Source organism: Gorilla gorilla, chromosome 22 (genome assembly GCF_029281585.2).
Source record: "Gorilla gorilla gorilla isolate KB3781 chromosome 22, NHGRI_mGorGor1-v2.1_pri, whole genome shotgun sequence".
Taxonomy (NCBI): Eukaryota; Metazoa; Chordata; class Mammalia; order Primates; family Hominidae; genus Gorilla; species Gorilla gorilla.
The window spans coordinates 27217591-27238037 of NC_073246.2; positions in this window are offsets into that span (position 1 = coordinate 27217591).

Below are 20447 nucleotides of genomic sequence, written 5' to 3' on the forward strand. Positions count from 1 at the left end.
AACCTCCCTGGTTTACTTTAAATACTTCTTAATCCTCACCTTTCTTGACCCTCAGCAGCATCGTATGCAGTTGAATGCTCCCTCCTCTTGGCCCATTGTCTCCGCTTGGTGTCAGACACGCCACTCTCAGCACTCTTTCCTTCTACTTGCCTGCCTTTTCCTTCTCATACTCTTTGCTAGCCCTTTGTCTTCTCCCTGTCCTCTAAATATTGGTGTATCCCAGAGCTCAGTCTACATCCCTCTCTCTCCTCTTCCCTACACACTCTCATTTTCCAGATAGTCTCATGTAGTCCTTGGCTTTAAAATACCTACATTTATATCTTCAATCCCAAATTTGCCTCTGAGATGCCGAATCATATGTACAATTGCCTGCTCTGCATTTAAGATGGATACCTAATTGATAACTAACTATAAGCTGTCCAAAACAGGATTCCAGATTTGACCCTCTTCCCAATCACATATATATGTCTGTGTTGTGTAGATAGATAGATAAATACGCAACACACACAAAGTCTGACCACTCTTACCACAACCATCTCTACTTTCCCACAATAACCCCCAATGGATCTCCTTGCTTCTACTCTTCCCTTTCTATAGCAGCCAGTGTGATCTTTTAAAAATACAAATAAAATTATATTATGTCCCCAGACTGCCCTTCCCATTAAACATAAAATAAAATCCAAAGTCTTCTTATGGCCCGTAATGATCCACATGTACCTTTCTCCCACCCTGTACCTCATTAAGCTCATTCCCTACCTCTCTTGCTCACAGTGAAGACTACACTGGCTTTGTTGCTTTTTCTAGACAAATAAAGTTCACTCCTAGTTCTGTGCCTCTGTGCTCACCATCTCTCTGTCTTGAAAATACTTCCCCCAATTATATTCATGGCTCACTCCCTCGCTTTGGTTGGGTCTATATACTTAATTGTCACATCAAAGAGGAGGCCCTTCTGGCCATGCTTTCTAAAGTACATTCCCCTCACTACCATTCTGTGTTACTTTTCATCATGGCCCTTATCACTTCCATAAGGCACTCATTATTATCTTATTATCATCTCTCTCTTTATTAGAATACAGGTTCCCTGAAAACACAAATTTCCCATCTTGGTCACCATCATATTCTTATCACCAAGAACACTAAATGGCAGATAGTAGTCAATCAATCAATGAGTGTTCAGTGATGAGAAAGTGTTTAAAACTAAGTTGAATAAAATTGGTAATACAAAAATTGATAATACCACTACTATTTCTGTCTTTAGTTAACTCCCATACAATTTCCCTTGCTGGGTTTTGTTTTATTCCTATTTAATTCATTTAGAGTATTATTAGTAATAGTCTCCTTGCTTCTATTCTGTTAAGTTTCCTGAAATACTCTTGCAGCCCCTATTTATAGGATAAAATTAGTTTTCTCCTTTACCTTCATATTTAAATATATTGGAAATTTTTGTTATATCACCCTTATATTGTAGGAATAAATTGTTCTTGTCCATAAATATTTATCTTTAAGGCATCTGGCTTTATTGCTAATTTACCAATTGATATCATTTTCTTCTTAACCCTCTTCAAGAGAGCTATTAAATGTGGAAATAAAATGGTATGGTTTGGCTGTGTCCCCACCCAAATCTCATCTTGAATTATAGTTCCCATAATCCCCACATGTCATAAGAGAGACCCAGTGGGAGGTAATAGAATCATGGGGGTGGTTACCCCCATGCTGTTCTCCTGATAGTCAAAGAGTTCTCATGAGATCTGACAGTTTTATAAGAGGCTTTTCCCCCTTTTGCTTGGCACTTCCCCTTGCTGCCACCATGTGAGGAAGGGCATGTTTGCCTCCCCTTCCACCATGATTATAAGTTTCCTGAGGCCTTCCCAACCATGCTGAACTGTGAGTCAATTAGACCTCTTTCCTTTATAAATTACCGAGTCTCAGGTATGTCTTTATTAGCGGCATGAGAACAGACTAATACATTACAACATCCTATTTCTTAGGAGGTTGCCCAGGAGAGTGTTGATTCTTAGGCACTTTATGTATTTCAGTAAAACTAATTTATTAAATAGGTAATTTTAAAATATCTGAACTAATATCTATATATTAAATATACAATCTAAAAATAGCTACTTTTCTAAATTGGCCATATAAATAATTTCATCTAACAGACAATAGTCTTTCTAGGTCACATGATCTGATCTGGGATTCAAAAAAACAATGTCAGATATTGCAACTATATCATGGCAGCCAGTGAACAAAGTTCACATTCCATGCTTCTTGTATTTGGACAGAGCTCATACTACATAACTGAGACCTCAGAGCTGAGATATATCAAAGACCATAGATTTGAATCCAGATTAACATGTTCTGCTCAAGCATCCTCATGATTTAAGGATTATTTTTATATTACAAAAGACCCCATTTTTCTTTAGCAAACATACCATAAGTCATGTTTAAAGAAAGGTACATAGAGCTAGGTGGATGTTTACAAGAGCCCTTTGAGTTAAATCCAAAATTATTAGCCTTTCTGCTGTATGCTTATAAATGAAGCATAGCACAACATAATAGCTAGATTGACCACAATTAGGTCCCTGAATTAAAGGCAACAAATAAGACATTTTGACAGCTCTGGAACATTGCATTTCACGGGGCTCAGTGCACAGCTAGGTAACACAGGTCTTCCTGTAATTGCAGTACAATGGGAAAATTCAGTGCTTAACTGCCTTCAGATTTTCTCATGTGATGGATATAAAAATCAAGTGCCAGTATTGTCTCCCTGCCATTAAGTGAAACACAACTAAAAACATTTTGGAGTTTAACTGTCCAAAACCAGAATAAGAGTACATGTTGGGCTTCTTTCTCAGGCATAGTTTCTGTAACTATATACCTGTTTTTTTCACAAATATAGAAAAAAATACTTTAAGAGTCCTGGTTGACAAAATGCTTTAAAAAATATTTTAAGAGCCCTGGCTTACGTCGTCAGTAATATCCTCCCTTTCTCATATTAAAACAGTGCATCCAAAGTCTGCCATTTCCTTAGCAAGGCTGGGAAAATAATCTTTAACAATGTGCCAAGATGAAAAGAAGTGTAGTTATTTTTGTTACTTCTTTCACCAGAAGAAAAAGGAGAAGAAAGAGGAGGAGGATGAAAATGAGGAGGAGTAGGAAAATGCTGCATTTTGTAGCAAATTGTAAACGTTATATTTACAAACCACATATCACTTTATATTCTGGGATAGAGAGCAGTTGTCGCGGAGGGATTTCTGGAAATACGGGCTAAATCCCAAGAGTGGCTCTGGAAAATACTGGGAAGACAGCAGATGAAAATTACTACTGTGAGGAGAATGTAAATGACACTGTGAAAATGCCAGATGTAGACAGACATATCATCTACTGAAGAGCATCTGCCTGGGGAGAAGACAGGGAGCTTCATTTGAGCACAGTGAGGCAGCTATAAGCACTCATAGCCACTTCTCCTTCCAGCTGGCCTTACTGAGAAAAACTCAAGACTGAACTCCACTGAACCATCTTCATCCACCCAAATGAATAGCAGGAAGACTAACTCCATGCAGGAGCCCCTGGGCTTTCATGGTCCACATTCATAAATCCCAAGGATTCAGAGCAACATTCTTTAATGTACTGGAGAAAATACTATTCTCAAACATACTCAACAATAATGTTGTAAAACATATGGCTAATGAATGCATTGTCCTGATTATCTACAGGAACTTGTAAGACTGTTCTTCAGGTAGCCTTGGACAGACCCAGTTCTCCCCATTTTCTCACTTGCAGTTCTCAAGAATAACCATAGAATGTGTAAGGAATGCAACATCTTGAGGTAGAAAGGAACTGGCCAGAACATCCTGGGCTCTGTTCCAGTCCCCCACCCTTGAACAGGATGTCCTTCGATGCCTTATCACAGCAAGTCACATGACCCTGAAGTGTATAATCCAGCAGAGGCAGTTTTTCAGGCTTCCTCATGCGCAATGCAAGCAGGGCATATGTACTCAAGACTCCATCCAACCCAGGCAGCTTTCCTGAGCCTTGAGCGACTGACTCTCAATGAGTCCTTGGTTTCTGTTATCCCTTGCTGCCCATCTGTAAGTAATAAACTGGCTTCATGCATCTTGTTGCATATAAGAACGTTTTGTCTCACTGGACTCGAACAAGTTGTTAGCCAGTGCACAGTGGACCTGCTTCACAGAATGCGAAGAGTCCAAGGCTTGGGGGTAATGTTTAGGTTGTAACAAAGCCACAAAGCACAGGTGATTGTCCATGGCAATAAAGACTATGTCTTAACATTTTACAGCTGTTACAGACATAAATTGGAACAGAATCTATATCTGACCCTTTAAGGGGCACCTATGTGAAGTCATTTGCTGCTGAGGGCAGCTTTATACTTTAACCAAAAAGTCAAAGAAAATTCATCATTTCATTTTGATTTCTGGAGCCAACATCATTCTCCTACTCAGATGCTCTTCCCAGAAGACATCATCTGTAACTTGTGATCTGTGAACTGTACATGACAGGCAAACTGAATTCTCTTTAGAATTATCTCTTTTCAGACGGGAAGATCAGTAATGACCAAATGAGTAACGGTTTGTTGCAAGAAGCACCCTGCTACCTCACCCTAATGATTAACTTTGTAATTTTTCCTTGTCTGTGGCCACTAACTATTCATAATTCTGAACCATATTTTTAGAATAATTTCTATAGTGGAATTATTTTATTGCCAATTGTTGTTTTGTTGATTTTGGCCCACAGAAGCAGATCATAGTGGAAGAGAGAATGCCACCTGAGGCAGGACCCAGTCCAAGACAAACTAGAATGTTTACTTAAGACCTTGCATAAACTAGAATGTTTACTTAAAACAACTCCATTATTTTTTGTTTGTTTGTTTTTGAGATTGAGTCTCACCCTGTCAAGAAGCGACAGATGCTGGCAAGGTTGAGGAGAAATAGGAAAGCTTTTACACTGTTGGTGGGAATGTAAATTAGTTCAACCATTGTGGAAGACAATGTGGTGATTCCTCAAAGATTTAGAACCAGAAATACCACTTGACCCAGCAATCCCATTATTGGGTATATATCCAAAGGAATATAAATCATTCCATTATAAAGACACATGCACGCATATGTTCATTGCAGCACTACTCACAATAGCAAAGACATGGAATCAATCCAAACGCCCATCAGTGATAGACTGGATGAAAATATGGTACATATACACAATGGAATACTATGCAGCCATAAAAAGGACCAAGATCATGTCTTTTGCAGGGACATGGATGAAGCTAGAAGCCACTATCCTCAGCAAACTAACACAGGAACAGAAAGCCAAATACCACATGTTCTCACTTATAAGTGGGAGCTGAACAACGAGAACATATGGACACAAGGAGGGGAACACCACACACTGGGGCCTATCAGGGAAGCAGGGATAAAAGCATTGGAGAAAAGAACGAAATGCATGCTGGGCTTAATACCTAGGTGATGAGTTGAGAGGTGCAGCAAACCACCATGCCACATGTTTACCTGCGTAACAAACCTGCACATCTTGTACATGTACCCTCGAACTTTAAAAAAGTAGAGTAAAATAAAATAAAACACTCCATTAGCATGGAATTCAACAAGCTGAGGATTTTAAAGAGACAATTATAATACAAAAGAGATGGAAAAGCTATGTTGTATCTCTACTGTTCAGTAATCACCAGAGGCACCCAAAGACAGAAGCTGATCCCTCACTATGACGCTTAAAATGGTCCACAACTCAACCCTCTAGTCATTCCTGACATGAACACTAGCCAGACCAGTCTTTGCACAATTCTTCAAGTTCCCCTGTGGTAGGATGGCAACTACTTATTCCCCACTCCTGATTTTGCCTTCCACATGAAGGGAACTTTTCTAGCTACAAGAAGCCTAGCCTTTCCTCACCCTTTTACTCATTCCTTTTCCTTACAATAAGGAATAATGTATTGATTGCTGAGATTAGAAGGAGTAATCAGTGAGCCACAGTCCAGCTCCTTTCTGCTACCTGCAGAACACATACTTTTTCCTCTTTTATCCCATACCTTAAATTTCAAAGGGCCCTGCCCCTATGTGAAGTGGTAGTGGAGTGGACTGGGATGGAGTGGGACACTTATCTTTGCTGACTCATTTGGGGATTTTAGTTTTAGAAAACCCTTGACCACACAAGGGACATTTTGTTCCTCTGTGCCTTACTGCTGTCTTACTTTTCAATTGGGTCAGAACACACAGAAGAAGTAGGGATGCTATTTTGAGGTCACCTCAAAGACCACAGGACTATATTTGTTCACAACTTCTTGTTCCAGGAGTTTCTGCCATCTGGAAGGTACTTCCTCATTCTTTTCACCTTTTCCAAATGTATGCACCATTCAAGCTATTTTTCAAGTCTTAACTTCAACCACAAAATGTTCCACAAAGCAGCTGTGATATTTAAATAATGTAATATGTGTGAAAGCAATGTGTCTGGGGCAGTAGGTATATACTAGGTGTGACTTTTCTTTTTCCTTCTTAGTCACTCAAGTCTATGTTAATCTTCACCATACACTGCTGGTTTGAGTACCAAGAGGTGCAAATATCTAGAAATCAGTGAGATGTTATATCTAAAGAGCCATAAAATTAACCATGCCCTTTGAGCCAAAGTTCCACTTCTGAGAATGTATGCTGACTTAAAGCTGAAACTGGCAAATATTTATACCCCAAGATATATGTTATATTGTGATCAATAAGGAAATGACTAAGTAAGTTGTGGCACTGACATATAATGGATTATTTCGCAACATTTAAGATTATACTAGCAAGTTTCTAAAGATAACACAAAGTATTTCTATATTTCTGCATGATCTTACCTCAGTGGTAATCATTCCCTCTCCTGAAAAATAATAAGAGCTTTATTTTTCACTCTCTTTTCTGTGTCATTCTTCAACATTATACTTTAAGAGGATTTTTTCACTATTTTCTATCATGATAATCATCATCGTTATCATCTGAAAACACAAAACCATATGTGCTGATTTTACAGGTGTTGCAGTATGAGGATATTCTCTGGAAGTTTACAATACAAAATATGCAACCACATCACACAGTAAAAACTCAGTATGTATTCGTGAAGTAGTTGAGTGAATGACCTGGACTAATGTATGTATTAATAATAAAGGTACAGGTATCAAGTTCATATGTATGCACTACCTGAGTAAATAAATGAATGATTAGTGAATCATCTCTACTGTCTAATTATATATCAATCATTCATTTTGTTTTTCACTTTATTCCAGAAGATGCTAATTTCCTGTCCATTTCCCCAGTACTTCTCATATGTTCATTTTTGAAACAGGAAATAACCACTCACGGTGCCCTCGGCAACATTGACTCTAAAGTATGAAATAGAACACAATTTCAAAATGAAGCAGGCAATTAGGAAAGTACCAGGTCATGAGCATAAAAAACATTCATTCTCCCACTTCAGTATAGCTGCACCACACCATTAATATACACAAAGTGCAAAAAGTGTTCTCTCCTTATTGCTTCTTGCAATTGGATCTGATGGATCATTTACCTTCGAAAACTTTATGTAAGTCTGTTCTCAAGTCAAGGTTTTAGATAACCAGTTTTTTTCTTTTCTTAGACAGAGTTCACATAGACAAAATAATCGCCCCCAAGTAGCTAAGTCTCAGATGTATTATGAGACAGATATTAAGAAACTAACGTATAAGTATTAAAATACTGAACAAGCGAATCAAATTTGCCATGAATCTCCCTGTTTAAAAAATGTCAACACTTTTATGATTCACTTTAACTGTAGTGGTATCAAGTTGGCATTCCTCTTAGATGCTCTTACTCCTCTCATATTACTGTTAAGTGACTGATGATACGTATCAAGAATCAGACCATGTTGTAAAAACACACACACAAGTATGATAATAAATTTTATCTTTTTGTAACCGTGAAATACTATTTTTTAATCTTTTTTTGTTTTTTGTTTTTTGTTTTGAGACAGAGTCTTGCTCTGTTCCCTAGGCTGGAGTGCAATGGCATAGTCTTGGCTCCCTGCAACCTCCGCCTCCTGGGTCTATTTTTTAATCTTACTTGAACCTCGTTACGTTATTAACCTCCCTTTCAAATCTAAGAAAGTATCTTTAAAATGGCATATTGACCATGAACAATATGCAAATGCTAAGGCCTATATGATGTTGTCTGGAGTCCCCTGCTGTCATGCAGATGTCACAGTGATTGGCTTCCTCCTCCCAGGTCAGATTTGCTCTACCCTGAGGCTAATCTGTCCTTGTTACTTCACACACTGTCCTGTGTAGAACCACATTCTTCATTAACATCTAATTTCCTAGAAAATTTTTTTTCAGATAAAGAGCACTTCCTGGAAGATCGGGGCACCCGAATGAGCCGGCATTTTCTACATCTTCAGGGCTCTGTAAAGCTTAAGATAACTGACAAATCGCCTTAAATGTTTGTTGCTGAATTACAAGAAAATTTAGTTTGCATGAAGAACGGTTTCCAGATTTTAATCCATGCATTAATCCATTAAAACACCTTCGACTTCTGAGGACCCTTTAAAATATGAGGAGCTGACTGAGAATTGTGAATTGCATGCATATTCTAAACTTTAAAAAAGCTATTGACAAGATTTTCTTGGTGGATAATTTTTCCATGACTGCATCATTCTTTCCAAAGCAGGAAAATGTTTAGGTTAGCATTTCTAATACTAAGTATTAGACCCTGAACATTTTATTTGTTCCATATGGTATTCCGGACTTACTGTGTCTTTGAGGAATTTGTGCTTCAAGAAGAGTGGGCTGAAACAGAAAAATATCACCTTCGAAATAAGACTGATACTAACCAAATTCATGGAAGGATATGTAAGCCAGATGCCAACTTGATCATTTGCATTGAGAATTTCAACTACTAAGGAAAGCAAATTCTCATATCCACTATGTAGTATATTGTTTACCTGTGTACATAAATATCTACCCTGAAAGACAAACTGTTATCAAAAGATTGCTTGGTGAGTATGGACACAGAGAAATTAGAATGAGCTGTGTGATCTTCATGTTGATTTCCTCAGGCACTGACCACCAAATGTAACTTTTCATAGGCAGATTCTTGGGTTTTTGAGTCAGAGTCTTCTTTCTGACTCAAATATTAGAGGCATACTGAAAAGTTATTATTGGGTTTTACTTTCAAAATCAGTTCTCGATTTTCTTTCAAATAGAGAATAATGCAATGTATTAAATTTTGGGTATTTTTAATTTGTTGGTTTGGTTGAGGTTTAATTTTTATAGATCTTCTCAGACTAAATACATTCTTGCTGTACCTTGAAACACTGTATCTTTTTATTAGTAATTATTTTGGAATTTTTCTATAGATGGCTGAATTTTTGTATCAGTAGTTCTTAATTGATTTTATATCTCAGATACCCTTGAAGATATAATAAAATTACAGATCATTTTCCCAGAAAAACAAATATAGTAAATGCATACAAAATGTTGCATACTCCTTAAGTGTTTGATAGGGATACAAAAGTTAATTCATGTACTGCGCATTTGTCAAACTTGAGCTATTTTATCTGTCCAGACCATATCATACTTATACTTCCTATTTTCAGAATTAGACAAAATTTTAGAGACACAAAAAGGCAAACATGCAACTCAACTTTTACATAATTTGCCAAATGCAGTCCCAGGCCAACGCCTGGCTGTCATCTGAAGGCAGCAGATTTGGTCAGAGAAGGTGCCAGGCCTAAGCTGCAGAGCTGGCTTTGAGGATGGGGGTGAGCAAGCAACAGAGGATTTTATCTGCAGTTGGTCTTAATCCTCTGAATAAAGCATAAGTTTTGGTCTTGATAACTCATGTACCTTAGGGCTCTATGGACCAGGAAGGGCAGATTTCACTCAATTTTATATAAAAATAGAAGCAAACAGATGTAATCTCCAAACAGAGTTCCTATTAAAGACAGTCAGTAGACAGTATATGTTCTCTTTCCCTATTGTAGTAATACAGCCTGTTTTTCGAAAGAACACAAAAAAACTTGATTAACTTTGTTTAGGAAAAATAAGCAACAGTTACATCCCATTTTCTTCCCAGAAAATTGTGGTTTCAGTCCTAGGAGATGTTCTAAGGTCTTCACAATAGCTGCTACTTTTCTTAATTTCACACAGAGTAGACATAATTTCAAGTTTGGGAAATACCTTATTGTCATCCTTATACTTCATTTTACTCTTTATTAAAAAAAACAGTAATATGTATATATGATGTGTTATTTCCAAATGGATAAAATAATAGCTCTCAGATGCTTCATATAATTCAATGAAGTAATAATAAAATATATATTTCTCTTAAATAGAACAACACAAGCCTTGGTGATGATCATGGTGTATAAGGCAATGAGACAGATTGGTAGGTTATTTGTAAATGCTTTTTAGAGGGCATTATGCTGGGTTTCTCTGCCTCCATATTTCCCATCACAGTATCTTATTTGTAGATTTGTGTATTGATTTATACTGGAGTGTATTTTATCATTTGCGTCTACATCTGACCATCTGTTTGCCTGCTAATTCTGTAGCCATTCTTTCTTTCACAGGGTCAGAAAGCTATACATACTCTTTCCATTTCACATTTTTTACTGAGTCGGGCTTGTTATCTTTTAAAATTTGATTTGCTTTTCTTCCTTTTTTTTTTTTTTTTTTTTTTTTTGTTAAGACAGCGTCTCATTCTGTCACTCGGGCTGGCATGCAGCGGCATGATCTTGGCTCACTGCAGCCTCGACCTCCTGGGCTCAAGGGAACCCCTCATCTCAGCCTCCTGAGTAACAGAGACTACAGTCATGCAGCACCACAGCCAGCTAATTTTTTTTTCGGTAGAGACAGGGTCTCACTAGGTTGCCCATGCTGGTCTCAAACTCCCAGGATCAAGCAATCCTCCCATCTTAGCATCCCAAAGTGCTGGGATTACAGGCGAGAGCCACCATGCTCAGTCTTTCTTCTCTTCCTTTTAACCTAGTAGACCTAGCATCCCTTAGGACTCTGGTATTATTAAAGCATTAATTACTTTTTGTTCGGGAGTTGTAGAGAATTCTGTTCACTTTTGTGTTTGCTTGTCTACATTTCTATTAGATTGAACTAGAGGAAATTGCCATTTTTTGGTAAAATATGGTCAAATGTTGGCAATTTAAGATGGCTCACCTATAATTTGTTATGTAGACTTGAAAAAAAATTGGAGAACTTTGTGAGACAAATGTCAGCAAAATGCTTAACACATAAGGGCTTTTTACATGCTATGTATTATCCCTATTATATAAAACAATTCAGTGCTATCTATAAAAAGAATCTGATGTATGACAGCTATTCTCAAGTGTGTTTGTGCAATGCTCAAGTAGCCACTTTATAGTGAGGCCTCTGGGGATGCAATTTTAACATTCCATAGTCATTTTAAATTCATTTTTAAATTGCCAGGTTTGGGTGTTTTTCATCTTTGGCCTACTTGTTCTATTTTATCTATACATAGCTGTATTCACAAACCATTATCCTCTTTACAATAACATCCTGCAGGAGCATATAAGTCCTTAAGAGCAAAAGATAGAAGAAAATGTAAAGATCTAGACATGTTAAGTGTTTTAAAATATCATGCTGCAAATGTATCAAATATTTTAGTTTATCATTATTTCTGTTCAAATTGTGTGGATAAAATCTAAAGGCTAAATCCTCTTCAAATCCCTTTTGAACTATCCCCATGTTCTTAACCTATCTCAATGTCATTACGATTTTTTTAAGAAAAATAAGTCTCAAAGAAAAATACAGAGAAGGAGCAGAATAACTGGTTTTGTCACTGGACTCATGATCATTTCTCCCATTATGATCAGTTTCAGGCCTTAAGTTCAAGACCAGTATTTATGTCGGGAGTTGATTTAGGCAAATTTTCATTCAAAGGATAAACTAATTTAAGAGCCAAACAAAGGGTTTGCTAAATTAATTTCTAACTCATTTTTCTAAATTTGAAGCTTCAATGATTGCTTCTGTTAATGCAACATTGTCCTAGAGTATGGGCAGCTTTTGTAGCACTCTTGTCATTGCCATAATTAATTCTCACTTGGAGCAAGTACAACATTCATCACATTTTAGATGGTGCTCCAGCATACTGTGTCAGAACAGAAGGAAGGCGGTGATTGACAAAATGTTTATGTGACAGATACATTCACCATATAAATACACATCTGATGAACTCGAAAATTAGCTTGCTGTTTGGAACAGTCATGCATATTTTAAAGACCAACTTCACAGAAATGCTATTTTCCACTGCTCATTTCAGCTAAAAAGAGTAGTAACATAATGCTCATATGCCAAAACAAAACGACTTATTTTATTCAGCCATTTCAAACAACTGATGGCAGGAAATAGCAGGAAACTTAAGGCCAGGCCACTTAAATTCCCGTAATAGGCAAGGAGTGCTTTTTTTTTCAATTAAGGAGAAAGCCAAACATTTTTGTCCGATACTAATATTCTTTGGCAATTTTTACTGAATCTTAGATGTTACTTTTTGTTTGTCATTTTAAATATGCATACTTATTTTTGACTTAGTCTTCAGAATTAGTGATGCACACACACAGTAATTAGTTGAGCTCTATCTCCAGTTCACCTGCTCCTTAGTTTCCAGTCATAAATTTTGTCTCTTCTCTCTACTTTCCCATTACACTTCCCAAAGGCTGGCTCCACTCTTTTCTGCTACCTTATGCAATGCTAAGCTCTTCTGCTCCTTAATCCTGGTTATCAATTAACTACTGCTGTGTAACAAACAATCTCAGCAATAAGCGGTTTAAAATAATAGCCACTGTTGTTTAAGAATCTATAGGTCGGCTGGGTGGTTCTGCTTATGTTTGTACAGGTCAGCTGGGGCCTGGCTGTTCTAATATATCTTCACTCTTATGTCAGGTGAATGATTGAGGCAACAGGAGCGACAGGGCCTCATGACTCTTGGCATCCAGAAGGCTGGTGTGGGCTCTCTCTCATAGCAGCTAGGAACAGAGGGAACAGAAGCTTGAAAGGCTGCCTGAGGCCTAGACCTAGAATTGGACCAGTGCAATTCTGCCACATTCTTTTAAACAAAGCAAGTTACAAGGCTAGCCTAAATCCAAGAAGGAAAATAGACTTCACCTCTTGACAGAAGAAGCTGCAATGTCACACTGCAAAGTGCATGATAAATAAGAACTGAACTAGAAACTTCTGTAATCACTCAATCACATTCCTCCACCATTATTCCAAAAATATTTGCTCTACACTTCTTTTCAATGTCCATACCCTGATGAAGCCAAATGAAGTTTGTTGACCAACTTACAACCAGCAGAGAAAGCCAGGTTAGAATCCAAAGTCAAGGAGCAAGACAAGAGAGAGAGATTGTCATAATCCCAGTTTATTATTTGTGTCTTCAGTGTCAACAAGACCAAAATAAAGCTTCTCCACGCTACCAGCTTTGAAATGAGAATTCTGTACCCTTTATGTTTGCTTGTCTATACTTCTATTAGATTGAACTACATGAAATCGCCATTTTTTTGGTAAAATATGGTCAAATGTTGGCAATTTAAGATGTCTTACCTATAATTTGTAAAGTAGACTTGAAAAAAAATGTAGACTTGAAAAAAAAATCATACTTTGATTCTATGGGAAATGATGGGAAGTTTTTAGAATAACCATACACAGACATTTTTAAATAAAAGCAATTTCTTTTTTAAAAAATCCTTCTAGTTTTTAAAGGATTCATGGGCTCATGGAATTGAACATAAATGGAAGTTTCATGTGGAGAGGAAAATACAGCATGGATTTTGACATGACACAAAACTAAATTCAAATTTCACTTCTGCAAAATTTAATACCATGTGACTTTGACCTAATTCGCCACTCCAGCCTTACTTCTCACCTGCCTTACAGACTCATTATGAGAAAAAACATGTTGTATTACATGAAAGTCAATACACATGGCAAATGTTAATCATATTTTTATTTATTTAATGCATTACTTTACACTCTCACAGAAATGAGAGATGAAGGGGACAGGGCAAACCCAGGAAAACAGCCCAGAGCTCTTCCACCTAACAGGGAGTCTTAGAACTATACTTTATGCTTTTTAAGAAAAATAACTCACTTACTAAAAATAGAATTTTGAAGTTAACATTCTTCTTCAAAATTATCAAATACATTTAAAAAGTTCCATTAAGTAATATCACTTCTCCAAACATGTTTGCATGCATGAACTCTTGAAGCATTTTCTTTGATTCAACTACATTCTTTAATATACCACAAGAATATGTCCAACAAAAATACTGCTTCAATCAAACCTGTCTGATAAATAGTTTGTATGTTTGCATTTGTTAGGATATCTGTTAGTCATAGACTCCTGAAACCTTTGATAAGCCATGAAAAAAGTGTACTGACAACTCAACATATGAGGTCAAAATAAATAAACAAGCAATGCTTTAGTTTTTCTGGAAGATCGTTTTGTTACATGGGAGAAGAAAACGAATCCCTACACCACTTAAAAGAAAGTCTGCTTGCATCTTCAAAACTCAAAAGGGAAGAAACAAATCATTGTTTTACAAAGTTGAAAGGCATCTTTTACCATTTCACAGAAATCTCAAACATTCACATCCCTAGAGTCCCAGGTAATGTCATGTAGTTCATATGTATTCTGAGGTGGTTATATACTTTATTCATAAGATTCTTTTATTTATTTCAAAGAATTTATTTGTACATTGTTTACCTTCTTTGCCAAGTTCAGTGATACACTGTGATGCCTTTTCTTGGTGGGCAAAGGAAAAAATGCATTTCTGGAGAAATTGTGGTTTAGAACTAGTTTTCAGGGTGGTAGCCCCCAAGAGGGAAATTGACTAGAAAGGATCAACAATCTTTAATTCTATCACAAGTTTAATCTGGTAATGAAACCTGAAAATTTCATTTTTGTTAATAGAAAGAGAACCAGCATGAAATGTAGTGAACGAACCATTTCCACTGGCTGCTAACACAGCCACACTGAGTCATCACAGACTCAGCATAAAAAAATTGATTTAATTATATTGAAGAGAAAGGGATGGGGATAGACTGAATCAGCACAGTCAGCCAAATGCAAACAAGGCACACAACTCAAAATTGCTGTTGGGAATGCAATATGCTTTAAGTGCGGAGCTGAAGTGCTCATCTCTGACTGTTCCATTCTCAGGAACATCTCTGACTGTTCCATTCTAATAGGTAGCAATTCCAGTTGTACTGAAAAGCAGCTCTCCCTTGCGAGATATCTGACCCATTTTTCCAATGATTTCTCTGCAGCGGAGCCATAATTTACCAACAAATAAGCCAATTAAGCCAATTAAGTGGTGTGTTCACTCCTTTGGGTCACTTCCTAATGACTCTAAAAACCCATTTGCTATGATCCGAATGTTTTTGTGCCCCCAAAATTCATATGTTGAAACCCTAATTCCCAAGGTGACTGTATTAAGATGTGAGGCCTTTGGAGGTGAATATCATGAGGTATTCATGAGATATCATGATATATATCATGAGAATAGAGCCCTCATGCATTAAATTAGTTTCCTTATGAAAGAGACCCAGTGAAGCTTATTTGCCTCTTCTACCATGTGAGAACACACTAAGAAGACGCCATGTATGAATCAGGAGATGGGCCCTTCCAGACACTGAACCTACAAGCACCTTGATTTTGGACTTCCCAGCCTACAAAACTGTGAAAAATAAATTTCTGTTGTTCATGAGTTATCCAGTTTATGGTATTTTTCTATAGCAGTCCAAATGGACTAAAGCATCATTCTTGTGAATTAATCTAAAACACCCTTCACTTGTAATCTCCAGGAACATTGCCCAAATACACATGGAGTCTACTCTGATCTGTTTTCATTAGGGATCATGTCATTATCAAATTGCAAAAAACAATTACCCATATATAAATATATAGACATATTATATATTTATATATAGGTATATATACATACACATATACATACAGATATATCGAGATATAGATATATCTGTGAATAAATAAGCTTTACTTCAAGCAGAAAGGCAGCACGTCCAGCCCCAGGACCTAAGATAGCCCTCATGGACTTAGCCTCTAGGCAAGAGCCCACACATCTAACCTCCTGGCTGGCCCGAGTGGATCCAGGCTTGAGGCCAGTCTCCATGCACTATGGCTGCAGAGGACCCAGGGTCCAGGCTCATCCCTGTAGACCACAATGCCAAGTTGGCCCCCATGAAATGAGGCTCCAGAATCACCTCTGCAGACCTAGGCTCCAGAATAGCCCCCATGGATTCAGGACCCAAATCTACCCCCGTGGACTCAGGTTCCCGGCCACCTAGCACTGGGACACTTCCCATGGACTCAGCCTCTAAACCTATTCTAGTGAACCCAGGTGCCATGCTCATCTCAGTGTCTGGCTGGCCCTTGTAGACTCAGGCTCAAGGACTACCCTAGTGCCAGTTCAAGCAATGTAGACCCAGGTTTCAGGCCAGCCTCCATGGATACAGACTCCACCACCAGCCCTGGGAACCCAGTCAACAAGTCCAACCTAGTGAAATCAAACTCCAGATCCACCCCAATGAACACAGGTGGCAGGCCTGTCTATCTGCTAACCCAGGTATCAGTCCAGCCTGCCCAAGGACTAGCAGACTCAAGCCTGCCTACAACCTGCCTTGTGAAGGGCTTCCCCAAACAAAGCCAGTGTGCAAAGATTGAAATAAGTCTCTACTTCTTCAAATGTACAGATTTCAACATAAGACAATAAGAAACATAAAAAACACAACAAACACAACAACAAACTAACACTGCCAAAATAACATCATAATCTTCCAGTAGCTGATCCCCAAAGAAATGGGGATATAAATACTGCCTGACAAAGAACTTAAAATAATGTTTTAAAGAATTTCAGTGACCTTTAAGAAAATACAGAGAAATAATTTAATAAACTTAGCAATAAAATAAATGACCAAAGTGAGGAACTTTCAAAAGAAATTAAAATTATTTTAAAAATCAAACAGAAATTCTGGAGGTGAAAAATACAATGAGCGAAATGAAAATTACAATAGAGATCATCAATAGCAGAATTGGTCAAGCAGGAGAAATAAACTGTAAACTAGAAGACAGTATATTTAAAATATAGTCAAAAAAAGAAAAAAAGGAATGAAGAAAACTTCTTGGATTTATGAAACAGCATCAAAAGCGGAAATATTTGAGAGACAGAAGTTTGTGAAGAAGACAAAGCAGAGATAAATAGAAGAAAGCTTATTTAAAGAAATAATAGCATAAACTTTCCAAATATGGGAAACATATACATATCCAACTATAGAAAATTCAAAAGTCTTCTATCAGATTAATTCCAAACAGGAATACACAAACATATATTATAATCAAACTGTCAAATATCAAAGACAAGGAGAGGAACCTGAATACAGTAAGAGAAAAAAAACAAATGACATATAAGGAGTTCCAATAAGGCCAGTGATATATATATATGTAGCTGAAGGAAGAAAAACGCCAACCAACACCAACTGTAAGGCACCTGGCAAAGCTGTTCTTGAGAAATGCAGTGACACACACTTTCCCAAATGAACAAAAACAAAGAGTTCATCACCACCAGACCTGTCTTACAAGAGATACTAAAGAGATTTCTTCAGGCTGAAAGGAAAGGACACTTAGAAACATGGAAATATATTAAAGTATAAAAATCACTACTAAAAATAAGTACATGGTCAAATTAAGAATATTCAAATACTGTGATAGTAGGGTATAAATTACATGTCTTTATTGTGAAGGTCAAAAGACAAAACTATTTAAAATATAAATAACTACAATAATTTGTTAAGGAATACACAATGCAAAAAGAGGTAAATTTTGAATCAAAACATTTAATGCAGGGAGATTAAGTAAAAATGTAATATTATTTTATACAATCAACATTCAGATGTTATCAGCTTAAAATAGCCTGTTATAACTATGTTTTATGTAAGTTTCATGATAACCACAAATGAAATATTAAAGGCCGTATTTGGCAAACTCACAGCTAACATCATACTCAATGGTGAAAAGCTAAACGTTTTTTCTTTAAGATTGGGAACAAGGCAAAAATGCCCACTTATCATTTCTATTCAACACAGTACTGGAAGTCCTAGCCAGAGCAATTAGACAAGTGACAGAAATAAAGGGCATCCAAATTGGAAAGGGAGAAGTTAAATTGTCCCTGTTCGCAAATGACCATAATCTTATATGTGGAAAGCCCTAAAGATTGCACCAAATAACTGTGAGAACTAAAATATGCATTCGATAAAGTTGCAGGATACAAAATCAACTTACAAAAATCAGTAGTGTTTCTATACATTCACAATGAACTATCCAAAAACAAGAAAACAAACTCATTTACAATAGATAGGAAGAAATAAAAAATAAAATACTCAGGAATAAATTTAACTAAAGAGGTGAAAGACCTCTGCAAGGAAAACTATGAAACTATTAAATTATAAACTAATAAACTATAAAACTAAAAACTGTTGATGAAAGAAATTGAAGAAGATGCAAATAAATGGAAAAATATTGCATATTTACAGATTGGAATAATTAATATTGTTAAACGTTCATACTACTCAAAACAATCTACAGATTTAACTCAATTCCTATCAAAATTCCAATGACATTTTTCACAGAAGTACAAAAAAATCTCCTAAAATTCATATGTAACCAGAAATGACCCAGAATACCCAAAGCAATCTTAAGCAAAAAGAACAAAGTTTAATGCATCACACTGCCTGATTTCAAAATGTACCACAAAGCCATATTTATCAAAACAACAGGGTACTGGTATAAAAACAGAAACATCTGTTAATAAAACAGAATGGAGAGCCTGGAAATATGTCCTTACATTTATAGTCAACTGATTTTTGACAAAGTTACCAAGAACACACAATAAGTAAAGAATAGCTTCTCTTCAGTAATTGGTGCTGGGACAACTGGTTATCTATATGCAGAAGAATGAAATTAGATCCTTATGCAAAAATCAACTCAACATATTTTTAAAAATCTACTCAAAATGGATTAAAGACTTAAAACTGGAAACTATAAAACTACTAGAAGAAACCATAGAGGAAAAGCTCCATGACTTTGGTCTGAGTGCTGATATTTTTTTTAATACAACCCCAAAAGCACAGGCAACAAAAGTGAAAATAGGCAAACAGAAAATAGACAAATGGGAAAATATCAAACTAAAAACTTATACAGCTAAGGAAATAAACAACAGAGTGAAGAGACAACCTATGGAATGGGACAAAATAACTGCAAACTGTGTATCTGATAATTACATCCAATGTATATAAGGAACTCAAACAACTCAATAGCGAGAAAACAAATAATCTGATTTTACAATGGGCAAAGAACCTGAATAGACATTTTTCAAAAGAGAGCATGCAAATGGCCAACAGATAGACGAAAAAGTGTTCAACATCACTATTCATCAGAGAAATGCAAATCAAAATCACAGTGAAATATCGCGTCAACCTACTTAGAATGGCTATTATCAAAAAGATGAAAGACAAGTGTTGACAAAGATGTGGAGAAACAGAAATCACTGCACACTGTTGGTGAGAATGTAAATAAATAGAGCTATTACAGAAAACAATACAAAGCTTCTCAAAAACTTAAAAATAGAACCACCATATGATTCAGCAACCCCGCTACTGAATGTATATCCAAAAGAAGTGAAGTTAGTATGCCAAAGAGATATCTGCACTCCCATGTTTATTTCAGTGCTGTTCACAATAGCCCAAATACAGAATACAGAATCAACATAAGCGTCCAATAAATAGATAAAGAATATATGGTATATATACATAATTAAATACTCTTTAGTTGTTTTTTAAAAAAACGAAATCCTGTCATTTGCAATAACATGGATAAACCTAAAGGATATTATGTTAAGTGAAATAAGCCAGGCACAGAAAGACAAATACGGCATGATCTCACTTACGTAGAATCTAAAAAAATTGAACTCATAGAAGCAGAGGTTAGGGGATCATATTGGCCAAAGGATACAAAATGTCAGTTAGGTAAGAAGAATAAGTTCAAGATCTATTGAACAACATGGTGACTATAGTTAATAATGTATTCTTGAAAAGCACAAAGAGAGTGGATTTTAAGTGTTCTCAACAAAAAACATATGTGAGGTAATACATATGTTATTAGCTCAATTTAGCCATTCCACAGTGTATATTTCAAAACATCATTCTGTACAAAAGTATTTTTATTTGTCCATTTTAAAAATAAATAAAATATGTAAGAGGAAAAAAAAGAAAGAAAGCATGGCAAAGACTGGACTACAGTCAGGAAACCTATAATTTTGTTCAGCTACCTGTTGACTAGCTCAGGTTATAAGCTTTCTGAGTGATCTTT